Genomic DNA, 12,079 nt, shown 5'->3' with positions numbered 1-12,079 from the left:
TAGCTCTGTCTTCTTTAACTGTCTGGAAGATCACAGATGTCAAAGTCCTGCAATGCAGTTATTTTAATTTCAAACAGTTTTGCAGACTGACTATTTTGCACCAACAGCTGTGTCTTCCTGAACACTCTTGATCCTGTGCAGGGAGAATTACGATAGTCCATATGGGCAACCTGCCACAGCCACAGGCGAATGTGTCACTACCTCTTGGCTTCAGAGTAATTCTATGCCAATCATTGGTCCTTTGTTTTTAATGGCTAAAAAAGCCCTTCTCCAGTTCTTCTGCTGGAATCCTGTCACTCAGAAGCAACAAGTCCAACTTCACTGTGAATTGCTTTAATGAGCTGTAGTACATAGTTACAGATTAGACATGGGCTTGCTGGCTCCCTAATTTGTACTCCAAGAAAGCTGTGACAAAACACTGTCTGCACTTGCATATTTTGCAATTTAGTGTTTGCAAAGTGCTTTATGATCTGTGATGCTGCCCCGCTGCTGTTCTTGAAAAATGCTGCCACATACAGAAAATGGCATTTTTCTGTTCCAGTCACCTGGGGACAATAGCTGCAACTGTGTCTTTGTGTCTGCAGAGCATCATGCAACCCTCCCATCTGGGATACTCTAAGTGTTTATAATAATTAGTTGTTGCTTGAAGAGAGCCTTGCTGTCCTGTTTCTTTAGCCTGGCTTCTCTTACCTGTCTAAAAACCCCTCTTAACTGCCAGTATCAAACCTGGCTCTTGACAAAAGTTTCCTTCTCTATGCAAATATAATAATCACCAATGTCATGATGACCCAAGCAAGACTTTAAACCCTATGTTGTGCTGAAATGCCTTTTTCTAGTATATATCCCATGGATGAAAGGGTTCATTTCGGTAGGATTGAGAGATTTTTTAATCTTGCAAAGGAAGAGATTAACTTCTTATTTTAAAATAAATGCTATGCAGCATTGTCCTCTGGACAATTGCCATTCTCTCTACTACATACAGATGGTTAACTACATGAAAGAATATATTCATTTTCCCTGCTGCTTCAGACACTGGGCTGCTAGGAAAACTGACATGGATGTGCAGAAAATAAAAACACTAAAAGGTTACTCTGTTCTGAAGTTTGATTAAACGGGGAAAAAAATATCCACCCCTGTAGCAAGCACCCATTTCAGGTCCAAGTTCTGGGAAACAGTGTTGTGAAATATTCGTTTGGGGTTTTTTTAATTAATTTAGGGTAAATCTTAAAGTTTTGAGATTATAAAACGAAAAGATAAAAAATTCTCACCACTTAAATCATGATGGAAAAATCTAAAGGTAGGAGGCATGCCTTTTGACATGGGTTAGACTTTTCAGCCAGGCTTGATCTATATTGTTATATAAATAGATAAATAAATAGAAACCAAAAGGATGAATCATAGACTCAAAGATTATTCTCCTTTCAATGCAGCAAATAGAACACTTTGACCCCATTTTCACTTTCTATTTCAGTTTTTGAAACTTTTTCAGTTCTGAAGTTAGAGGTAACATATTTTAGTGTTTTGCATATAATGAATTAGCATTTTCCAATGGGAATAAAGTCTCTATCACTTCTCTTTAGAGATGAATCACTACCATTAGATGGTCGTGACCTTAGCTAGCACTGGGAACAGAGCAGATTATCTCCAGTTGAAGTCATAAGTTCTACAGTCAGAACTGCAGTGTTGGACACTGAGCTTTGGCTATAATAGCTTTTCTATATCTTATTTTGGGTATCTCAACAATTGACCCATGATTTAGCAACCTTGGAACAATGCAGTGGTGTTATTCCAGCTGGTGAATGGAAAGGGGTTTTTTGATCACAGGGCTTTGTAGACAGATCTGAAATAAGGTTTGGCTGAAATAAGATTTGCTTCATCTCAGAGTGACTCAGTATAAACCATCTTACCAGGATGCACTAATGATTCTGCTGCTCACTGAGAAAGAAAAACAGCATCAAGTTTTTTCACTTCCTTTCAGAGGATGATAAATAACAATGCCTTTACCAACCACACAGAAACCATGAAGAACTCAACTTGTGACAGCCAGTTGTTGGTAGCAACATCTAACCCTGTAATGATAGGTTAGCACAAAAATTTGGTGATCACAGTGATCTTTTAAAGCAGTCTTTGCTTAGAACAGGGTGGTAGGAATAAATAAATCTGGCCACCAAAAGCATGAGAGAAATCAATTAACAAGCCTCAATAACTCTTTAGTGTCCTTTGCCAATGATGCAGTAAAAATAAATATTTGCTGTAAGTACTTCTCTTGGCAAAGTACTGCTCTCCTCTCCCATCCAGGCAGCCACTTCACTTCCAGAGAAGAAGGATGCTGGCTACAGAGACTGCAGGCCATCTCTAAGCAAAGCTTCTTATCTTTCAACTTTTTCTTTCTGAAGCTATCTTTAGGAAATGTCTTTTGATACTTGTTTTCCTGACTATGTGGACCGTATTTTGACCTTAGCCGTGGCCTGCTGTCAAAAGTCAGAAATCGAGCCAGAGACCAGCCTCTTGCTCCCCACAACACTCTCTTGCTCTCGCAGTGCCTCTGAATTTGCATTGATTCACAATCTGCCCATCTGTAGTTCAGAACAGCCAGAGCTGCAGCAAACTTCTGTTTCTGCCTGTGGCTATATTTCTGCAGGCTCTGATCATCTCAGATCACACACACACAAAGGTCAGGAGGCAGAGCATCAAACCATCCCAAAGCCCAGGGCTGCTGCAGGAGTCAGCAGTGACAGGCCAGTGTGCTGGTGGATGGCCCTAGTGCCACAGCAGGACACAGAGGAGAGCTGTACTGTTGGATATCTCTCTGATGAGAGCTAAAAGCCAGCTCCTTGTTGCTACTCAACATTGCAAATCATACATGCTTCTTTCCAATGAAAGGCAACAAAGATGGTAAAGGATCTAGAGCACAAGTCCTATGAAGAGCAGTGAGGGAACTGGGGTTGTTTAGTCTGGAGAAAAGAAGGCTCAGGGGAGACCATATCGCTCTCTTCAGCTACTAAAGGAGGTTGTAGTGAGGTGGGTGTTGGTCTCTTTCCAGGTAACAAGCAATAGGACAAGAGGAAATGGCTTCAAGCTGCACTAGGGGATGTTTAGATTGCATATTAGGAAAAATTTCTTCACCAAAAGGGTTATCAAGCATTGGAACAGGCTGCCCAGGGAAGTGGTGGAGTTCCCATCCCTAGAGGTATTTAAAAGAGATGTGTGTTTAAAAGATGTATGTGTGCATTTAAAAGACAACGTATTTAGAAGATGTGTCCCTTAGGAACATGATTTAGTGGTCACTTGACAGTGTAAAGTTTATGGTTGGATTTAATGATCTTAAAGGTCTTTTCCAACCTAAATGATCCTATGATTCTATATGTCCCTGCTGTACTCACCATCTTGGTTTTTCTAGATGAGTTTATGAATGGGAAGAGACCTTACATGATGTGACTATGGTTCAGAGACAGTGGCTGGAACCCTCTGAGCTACCCCGTGTCTCAGCTCAGACAACTGAACACCCTATCCTAAAGCGGTAGAGCATAAAAATCCACCTTTTCGCAGGCTGGTTCCAAAGTTAAAACTCCAAACTTCTGGATCTAAATATTTAGGCTCCATATTCAGAGGCAAATAAAAGCAATCACTGGAAGGTTTGCCCGTGGTGGAAAAGCAGCAGGGATGTTACCCCCAGCTGTACACTCTGGCATTAAGTAGCCATTGGAGGGAGACAAAGAGCTGTGTTTCTTGCACTTTACCATGGTTTTGCAGAGGCAGTTACTCAAAACTACCCAACTGATCCATCCAGATATTATTTTATTTAGCAATGGGTAAAGCAGTTTCTGAGCAACTCCTGCCACCATGGAGATGAGACAGCTGTAGGGCTGCTCCCCATTTCAGGTGACATAGTAGAAACACCAACTAAACCACATGCATAGCCTGCAGAAGTGTGAAATAAGGCCACCTCTAAATAACACAGGGCTGGCTTTTTTTTTCTCTACAGTGTTTCAGATAACCATGGAGGGCTCAAACTACAAACTGACACTGTAGCCTGACTTCCCTATTTGCCATATCAGTTCAGCTAAAAGCTCCCAGATCACATCTTTCTTTAACCTATCATCCAAATAGAAGCTGACAAGACCCCCTGCCACATTTCACCTATCTGTTGCGTCAGGAGAAGGAGGAAGAGTTTCCTAATAAAATCCCCTTTCTTGTCACCTGTCTATCTCTGCAAAGCAAAATTCACAGCCTGATGCCCAGCATGTTCCCCATTCCACCAAATCCCTTCTGTGCATCTGTTATCCTGAGTGCTACCCCCAGAGGCAAAGCGTTCCCAAGAGGGGAGATGGGAATTCCATAACCCATAGAGAAACTTAAAACCTTGGCTCACATCCTTGGAAAATGGCAAAGATTTGATTTTTTTAGACTATTAACAGACAGGGTCACTCAGAGATTAGCCTATGCTGCTCAGCTAAGGCTACTCTCACCTGACGGTTGCCAAGGCAGATAATATACTAAAAGGTAGGTATATCAGGACAGTGGTTATAATTCTCTTGGAGCAAAAAGCATGCATTTAGCCCAGAACATCAGTAGTAGAATTCACATTCACACATATAGAGGTGTTTTTTAAAAACTATTGTATCACAATTTTCTAAAATTATTTTCCCAAGGATTCATTTGACCAGTGACATGCAGTGACAAGGCAAAGGACCAGTGTAGACTCATCATAATTCTTTCTATCAAATCTGTGAAACTGCCTGAGGAAGAAGTATAAGGCAGAGGAAATGAAAAAACTTGCCAAAATTTGAGAGCAGACTTGCAAACATTAAACTCCAAATCTTTCTGCTATTATATTTTAGTAATTTAATTCACCACAGAAAAAAAAAAAAAAATGAAGAAGGTGAAGATATCCAAAGCTGAGCTTATTGGAAGGTAATATTGAAGAGAGGCAGGTAATATAATTTTTCATTTTCTTGACAAGGTTACTTGGGAAGTTGTCCCTCTATTCCAGCCTGTGCTCTCCCTTTAATGTTGCTTTTTGCATCAACATCAAATGGGGCAGAGCATTCAAACAGATTCCAACTGGGGATTCATTGAGGTAGCCTCATTGCTGGGAGAGTAGCAAGCACTGCATTTCAAATTGCCCTCAGTGGCAAACCCCTGCATTAAAAGTAATCACACAGGACTTGAGCTAAACAAGCAAAATGAAGAGGAAAAGCAGTAAATCTTCTTTATATGAAGGCTTTATATGATGCTCAAACAATATTGTACACAAGATTTTAATGAGAAAAAAAGTGTTTGTGTTGTAAACCACAAATATTCAAGAAAGTAAGAAAAAAATTTTTCCACCTCTAGGATTGGTTTCTGTTGAACAAACATGCCTGAAAATATTTCAAGTCCCTTTTTCCACCTGTGGAATACATGCAACGTGTCTCAGGGCCAGATTCTGAACTGGTAGAAATCAGGAAAGCTCTGCTGACTCTAAGGGAGAGTTTGGTTTTCACCAACTGAAACTGTTACAGCCAAAGAAATAGTTTGAATGGTGAATGCTGACAGGCAGCAGATAATTGGGTGTGCACATGTGAGGGCGTGAATTGTCAAAATTGAACTTCTTGGCTGCTCATGCATTGTAGTCTACTGCTCTGCATGTAGGCTGTTTAGGTTAAGAAAACATGCAGCTTGGGGGATTAGAAAAAGAGAAGGCTATTCCAAAACAGTTTCCAAAAAAAAAGTTGTTTCAGAAGGAAGAAGCAGGGCCAGAAAGAAGAAGGTGAAGATCTCTCTGGAGGAAAGATATCAAATGTGGGGAAAATCATGGAGATCAGGAGAGTGAGTGATGGGGGACCGTCAGCGACCTTGGCTGGTAACACTATCTCCCTGTGGGGAAGTTGAAATCTGGTGAATACAGCACTGGGGGAAAGCGAGTATGTGTGAGACAATCACGTAAGGCAAAAGCTACAACCTCACTCGTTCTTTAATAAATGCCAGTATCCAGATTTACTGTGGTTTACTCTGTCTCACTCGTGTCAAAGACACAATCCCAGTCAGTCATCATGTTTTCCTTGTCCTATATATAGCTTAGTAAAAGTTCCTTTCCCTCCAGACTTGTCCCACTCTCTGTGAAAGGGATGAGCAAGGGAAAGGGATAATGGGAAAGGGTTAATGGGAAAGGGATAATGTGAAAGGGATAATGCAGCTCACAGCACAATACTGAACTACACAGTCAATCAGAAACACACCAGTTAAGCCTTTTTTTTTCTGTATGTGTCCTCTTTGGGCGGTTTCACACTGATGCAATTCATTGAAAATCAAAATAAGTACAACCTTACACAGGGAAAATTGCATTTGAAGGTTTCCCAGAGACTCAGTGGTGACCAGCACTGAGAGATTACTTTATCAGCCTTGAAAGAAATATTCATTACCATTTTGGCAGCTTTGTCATTCAAGTGGCAGGAAGAATTCAGTTTTCCATTCAGCAAGTGCTAATACAGTTATATCAAATCCTAAGTACGGGAGAAAATAACCCACACATACATATATGTGCAGAGTGCTCTTACCCTTCCTCCCCACCTCTTCAAAGCTTAGCAGTGGAAAGGATCTGACCTGAAATGTCACAGCCAAGCTGTTATTTCATGCCCTGTAAACGTGTGTCAGATGATTGCATTGTCCCCTCAGGCAGAAGGATGGAAAATATCAGGTCCTTACTTGCTAACAAACCTTGGGACTCGGTGTGTCTAAACACCAAATCTGCTGCTTTGTAGCTGGGAGGCTTTTCATGGCTTCCCTTCAGTCCAGCTAAAGGTGTGACTTTAGACTCTGAATTGGGAGGAGCTCAAGATTTCTTTAGGAGAGACAACAACTGAATTGAGTAGGGCCCATGAGAGGAAATAGCACCTAAATGAGGGACATTTGCCTTTTTCAGAGGCCTAGCCTTTAATTTGTCAAGAAAATGGGAGCTTGTTGGAGAAGAAAAAGATTTTCTTGCAGACAGAAGGATGTCTTATTGAATGAGATACCAATACACAATACTATGAACCGCAACCATTTGGGGCTTTGATTCATGAATGAGAAAGTGTAGAGACATCTGGCCATCTTCAAATTTCCCCTACCTTGGCTTTGATACTGTAGGAACATTGTTATTTATGTACAGTTATTTTGAAGTAAACAAAGAGGGATTTTAGCTTTCTTCAGTTTGTAGAGTTACACAGGCAGTAGAACTGCCCGAGCAATGAGAAGCAGAGGATCCATCAGAATGGTTGGAATAACCAGGTGAGAGCAAGGAAAAATTACAGCCTTCCCAAGACAAGTTGTTCCTCTCTGTGAACCAGGGAAAAAATATCTTTTACCTGCAGAGGAGGTAAAAATAAAGACATTTTTCACATACTCAAAACTAATAAATTGAAAGGGCCTGATTCCTTACACAAACTGAAGCAATAATCTCTGTCTAACTGTACCAGCTGTGGGGCTGGGTCTTGGAATCAGGGTTATCTGATAGCCTCAAAGTTTCTGATAGTAGTTCAGTATCGATTACAGAACTAACAGAGGACAAAGAAACCCTCCAGCCGAGTAACACAAAGCAACACTTGAGTTTAAAACCTGCTATTTCTCACATAAGGTATTGATAGACCGTACACAACTCCTCCATTACATTACTTATTTCTGAAGGAACCACTCTACACAAGGTATTCATGCTGCTTTTCCTGTTGAAAATATCAATCTATGGGAAGTTGAGTCCATGAGATTTTGAAAAAGTCTTTCCCCTTGGGTGAGAGAGTCTCAAGCAAGACCAGAAATCAATATGATAGAGTTGAAGAAATGAAAACTGGAGATTAATATACCTGATATGATGTTACTTCTACTCAAGTGTGTCTTTCTTTCAGATGACCCCAATCCACTTATGTTCATACCTACTTGAAAATGTTATCCAGAGGCAAGAAAAGCAGGAGGTCAGTTTTGCTGCTCCCTTTGTACTGTACACATAATTGATATTTTTGCTACTAATATCTGTGGTGTTGTTTAACCCCAGCCTGCAACCAAGTACCATGCAGCTGCTCACTCACTCCCTCAACCCCTGCTGGGATGGGGAGGCGAATTGGAAAAAGGTAAAACCCATGAGGTAAGAACAGTAAAATGAAGTAAATAATAACAATAATAACAATAATAATGCTAATACAAATAATAGTAGGAAAAAGAGAGATATAAATAAAACCCAAGTGATGCACAATAGAATTGCTCACCACCCACTGACAGATACCCAGCCCATCCCTGAGCAGTGATTGATGGCTCCTGGATAACTCCCCCCAGTTTCTGTACCAAGCATGATGTGCTGTGTTATGGAATATCCCTTTGGCTAATTCAGGTCATCTGTCCTGGCTGTGCTCCCTCCTGGCTTCTTGTGCCCCTCCTCACTGGCAGAGCATGAGAGATCGAAAAGTCCTTGATCAGGATAAGAGCTACTTAGCAAAAACTAAAATATCAGTGTGTTATCAGCATTATTCTCAGACTAAATCCAAACACATGACTGCACCAGATACTACGAGGAAAATTAGTTCTATCCCAGCTGAAACCAGGACAGTCTGCATGCAAGAGTGTCCATGAAGCTAATTCATAATCCTTGATTTATTTATTTTTTTTAATCCAAAATTGAACTGTAAATCTCTTTTATCAAAAATACCTGTACCAGAACAGATTACTTGTACATGTGACCGTGATATTCCAAACTTTCATCGATCTGGTCAGCTACAGCTATCAATTATTATTGTACATATTTAAAACAGAAATCTAAGCTGTAGGTTAAGGAATAAAGCTGAAAATACTGACACTTTCTGTATTAGTGAAATTTTACTAGGACTGTTTCTTAGTAAGAGTTTTGAATAAAATCTTCGTAATATTGTTTTCCATTAAAATGCTGGGAAGAGAGGGAAACAAAATTAAGAAAATGTCAGTTATCTCAAAAATATACAAAGATGTATCACCTTTTAAAATCATATTCCAGTAAAGTATGCATTTTAAGAAAGATAAGATCATCTAAATGTATTAGTATGTCCCTGCTCTTCTGCATTGCTCTTTCACCTTTCTGAGAGATGCTTCCTGTATTTCTGATTGTATTTTACCGCAACAGACAGCAATAATATGATCTGACAAGTTGTCCCTGAGCTGATTTCCATACACAGTAAATGATCTTTGCAGTAGATGACATTCAACAACATAAATAAATTTAGCACAATAAAGAGATGTGGCCAGATTATCCAAAACCATAAATTAGTATACCCCGCTGAAGGAAAAAGAGCTAAGTCAATTTATACCAGCAAGGCCGTGTGATAGAGAGTCAAGTTAGTTAAATTACTATTTTCTTGAACTATTTGCTGTAGCTTACGAAAATTAATTTATTTCTGTTCATTGTGAACAACTTTTCAGTATTATTCTATACCGTAAATAAAATATTCATAAAAAGTCTAGGAGACTATCATCATATTCTGGTTGGCTAGAGCAGAGGATGTTCAGACACTGTGAGCCAGGCAGTAACACTCCAAAACAATTTGTGTTTGCCTCCTGAAGTGACTAATATCACTAGCAAAGCTTAAGTGTAGTGATAGGAGCAGCTTTTGTTTTAGCAGCCAAACGGTGACAGGGGGCAGTAGGCACAAACTTAATTTTGTCACTTCCACATGCTGTTATAGAGGGCTTAGCAGAATACTCGGGGTGTGGTGTGTTAAAGCATTGCCCTAAAATTCAATGACAGATGCCTTAGTCATGTTTCTTATCTAAAGTTTTAGACTTTGGAGGATAGATGGTACAATAGAAAGCATAGTTTATTTGATATGCAGGTGATAAAGCATACTTAACAAGGAGCGGCTTGCAGTCAGGGTTATAAACATCTTTGAGATATTTAGTGTCAGGGATTGTGGCTAGCAACAAACTGATATGGACCAGTTGATATAGTCCGCTTGATTAGTTTATATTGGGTAAAACTGTGCACTGCTTACATACTGCTAAGGTCTGGAGAGCCCTGACACAGAGCCAGTGGCACATGTTTAGACAAATGGCCTTGTTATATGCTTATTGGCTTTTAAAAGGTTAAAAAGTGTGCCTGATGTGTAAGACAGGCAAATGTTCAACGATTTTGATCATCAGGAAGTGTCTATTTCATTTCCTGCTATACAAATAAAAAAAAAGATCAATCCAGAGCTGAAGAAGTTCACAGGGCATCTAAGTTACTATGGTGTGTCTACCCAAAACCACATATGAGAATATACAAGCACCAGAAAATTAGTAATGTCTTTAGTGGAAAAAGGACATAGTCTGGAAGAAATCTGGGGTGCAACTTGACCTTAAACCCACTGTGGAGCAATTCAGCTTCTCTACCTTTGCATTGAAGAGTCCTTTCTTTCCTTTACCACTTTGTTTTTAGCCCTGGATCCCAGGCTAACTCTGCAGCTACAATGGGACTCTGGGATATGAACAGTGTTTTGGAGTTTACATGAAAATCAGTCTTCTTTAACAGAGAAAAGGAAGAATGTTAAAAAAAAAAAAAAAAAAAACAAAAACCAAAAAACACCCCTCTATATTTTTCTAATATAAAAAAAAAGTATCTGATAAAAACAACTGCTATAAAACTTTAAGGCAGGATCTAAGCTCTGGGCAGATGAATGTTCAGACAGATAAGAAGTCTGTGAAAAGACAAGTTCAGCTAGGGAATTCCCTTTAACTTGATATTGATAGTACTATTGTCAAGAAAATAAGAAATAACAAAAAGTCAAAAGCACAGAGCTAAGGAACACATCCTCAAAGCTAGAAGGCTGCTTCCTTTCAAACTTCTCTAAATAGTCTCTGAGATCAGAATATGATTTGAATTCTAAAAACCTATTAGCTAGATAGAGAAACCATCTCTTGCAGCAAATGAGCAGGATGCAGTCAGATGTAGAATACTGTCCGGGGTCAGAAGACAGACAAAATCATTAGGTTTAACCCACAGAAGTCAAATCTCATGGTCAATTGAGTCCACTGCCTTTACTTCTGCAAAGCATTTTCAACTGGTGAGATCAGGCCAAGAAATGCTTTGCAGTATTATATTGGTCTTCAAGCTACAGAAACCCTGAGAGTAAAGGAATTAAATTTTAACTGTGCTTACTGAAACAGGAACTGTGAGGAAAGGTAAATAATATTACCAAAAATAAAAAAGCTTGAAAGCCAGATGGTTATGCAAGAGATAGAAAAACATAGAGAAAAGCTGCTATTGTGACTGGAACTGCACAAAAACAGGCTTTGTTCTGGGTGGGAAGCACATGAAAATTTGAAATTTTCCAGGAAGGAGAACTCCACCTGGTGAACAAGAAGAACAAGGATAGATTGTTTGGGGTCTTTAGAAATGTTTCATTCCAACAAACCACAAATCTTTTGTGATTTTGTGATCTTTTTTTTACTGAAATATTGCATATTTCCCTATAGGAAAAAAACCCAACCAAACCCAAAAAAAAACAAAACCATACCCAACATTAAAGTAGGCAAGTGGTAAATTCCAAATGAATAAATAAAGATTTACAAATTTTAAAAAAAGAAAACATCACATTCTTAGAATCTTGCTCTTTCTTCTTTAAAAAGGAAATTAAACTGAGTCAAAGTACCTCAAGTACAGAAAAATTTAAAAAATATTTCCATGGACTGTGGTTCCATCCCATTTCCTATGACTAGCTTTAAAAGTAATACATATTAGATCCAGAACTTGTCATATGCATTGACAGCTTTCAGAAGTGTTATCTTTAAAACAGATAAAGAATATTTAGCTATTTTTGAAAGGCACTAGATACAGCTGTATTTCTGTAACTAAGTTTATATCCTTTGCATCGCATGTCACTGGTGCATATGCTAAACAGGAGTCTAGTTATATGCATAACAAGGCATATGCAAAAGTACTGCAAAATATTAATAAAGACTTTGAATTTTGCATTGTAAGTGGAGGGGAGCATCCTTGATATAAGCTTAGCATATTGCAGTGGCTGATTCCCAGGCAGAACTACTTTGAATCATAAGTTAAAATATAGTCAACACAGAATGAGAATGCAATATGTAATCTAAATAAAAGATGAGATATAAAGGA

Source organism: Strigops habroptila, chromosome 5, assembly GCF_004027225.2.
Source record: "Strigops habroptila isolate Jane chromosome 5, bStrHab1.2.pri, whole genome shotgun sequence".
NCBI lineage: Eukaryota > Metazoa > Chordata > Aves > Psittaciformes > Psittacidae > Strigops > Strigops habroptila.
This window is presented reverse-complemented; position numbering follows the sequence as displayed.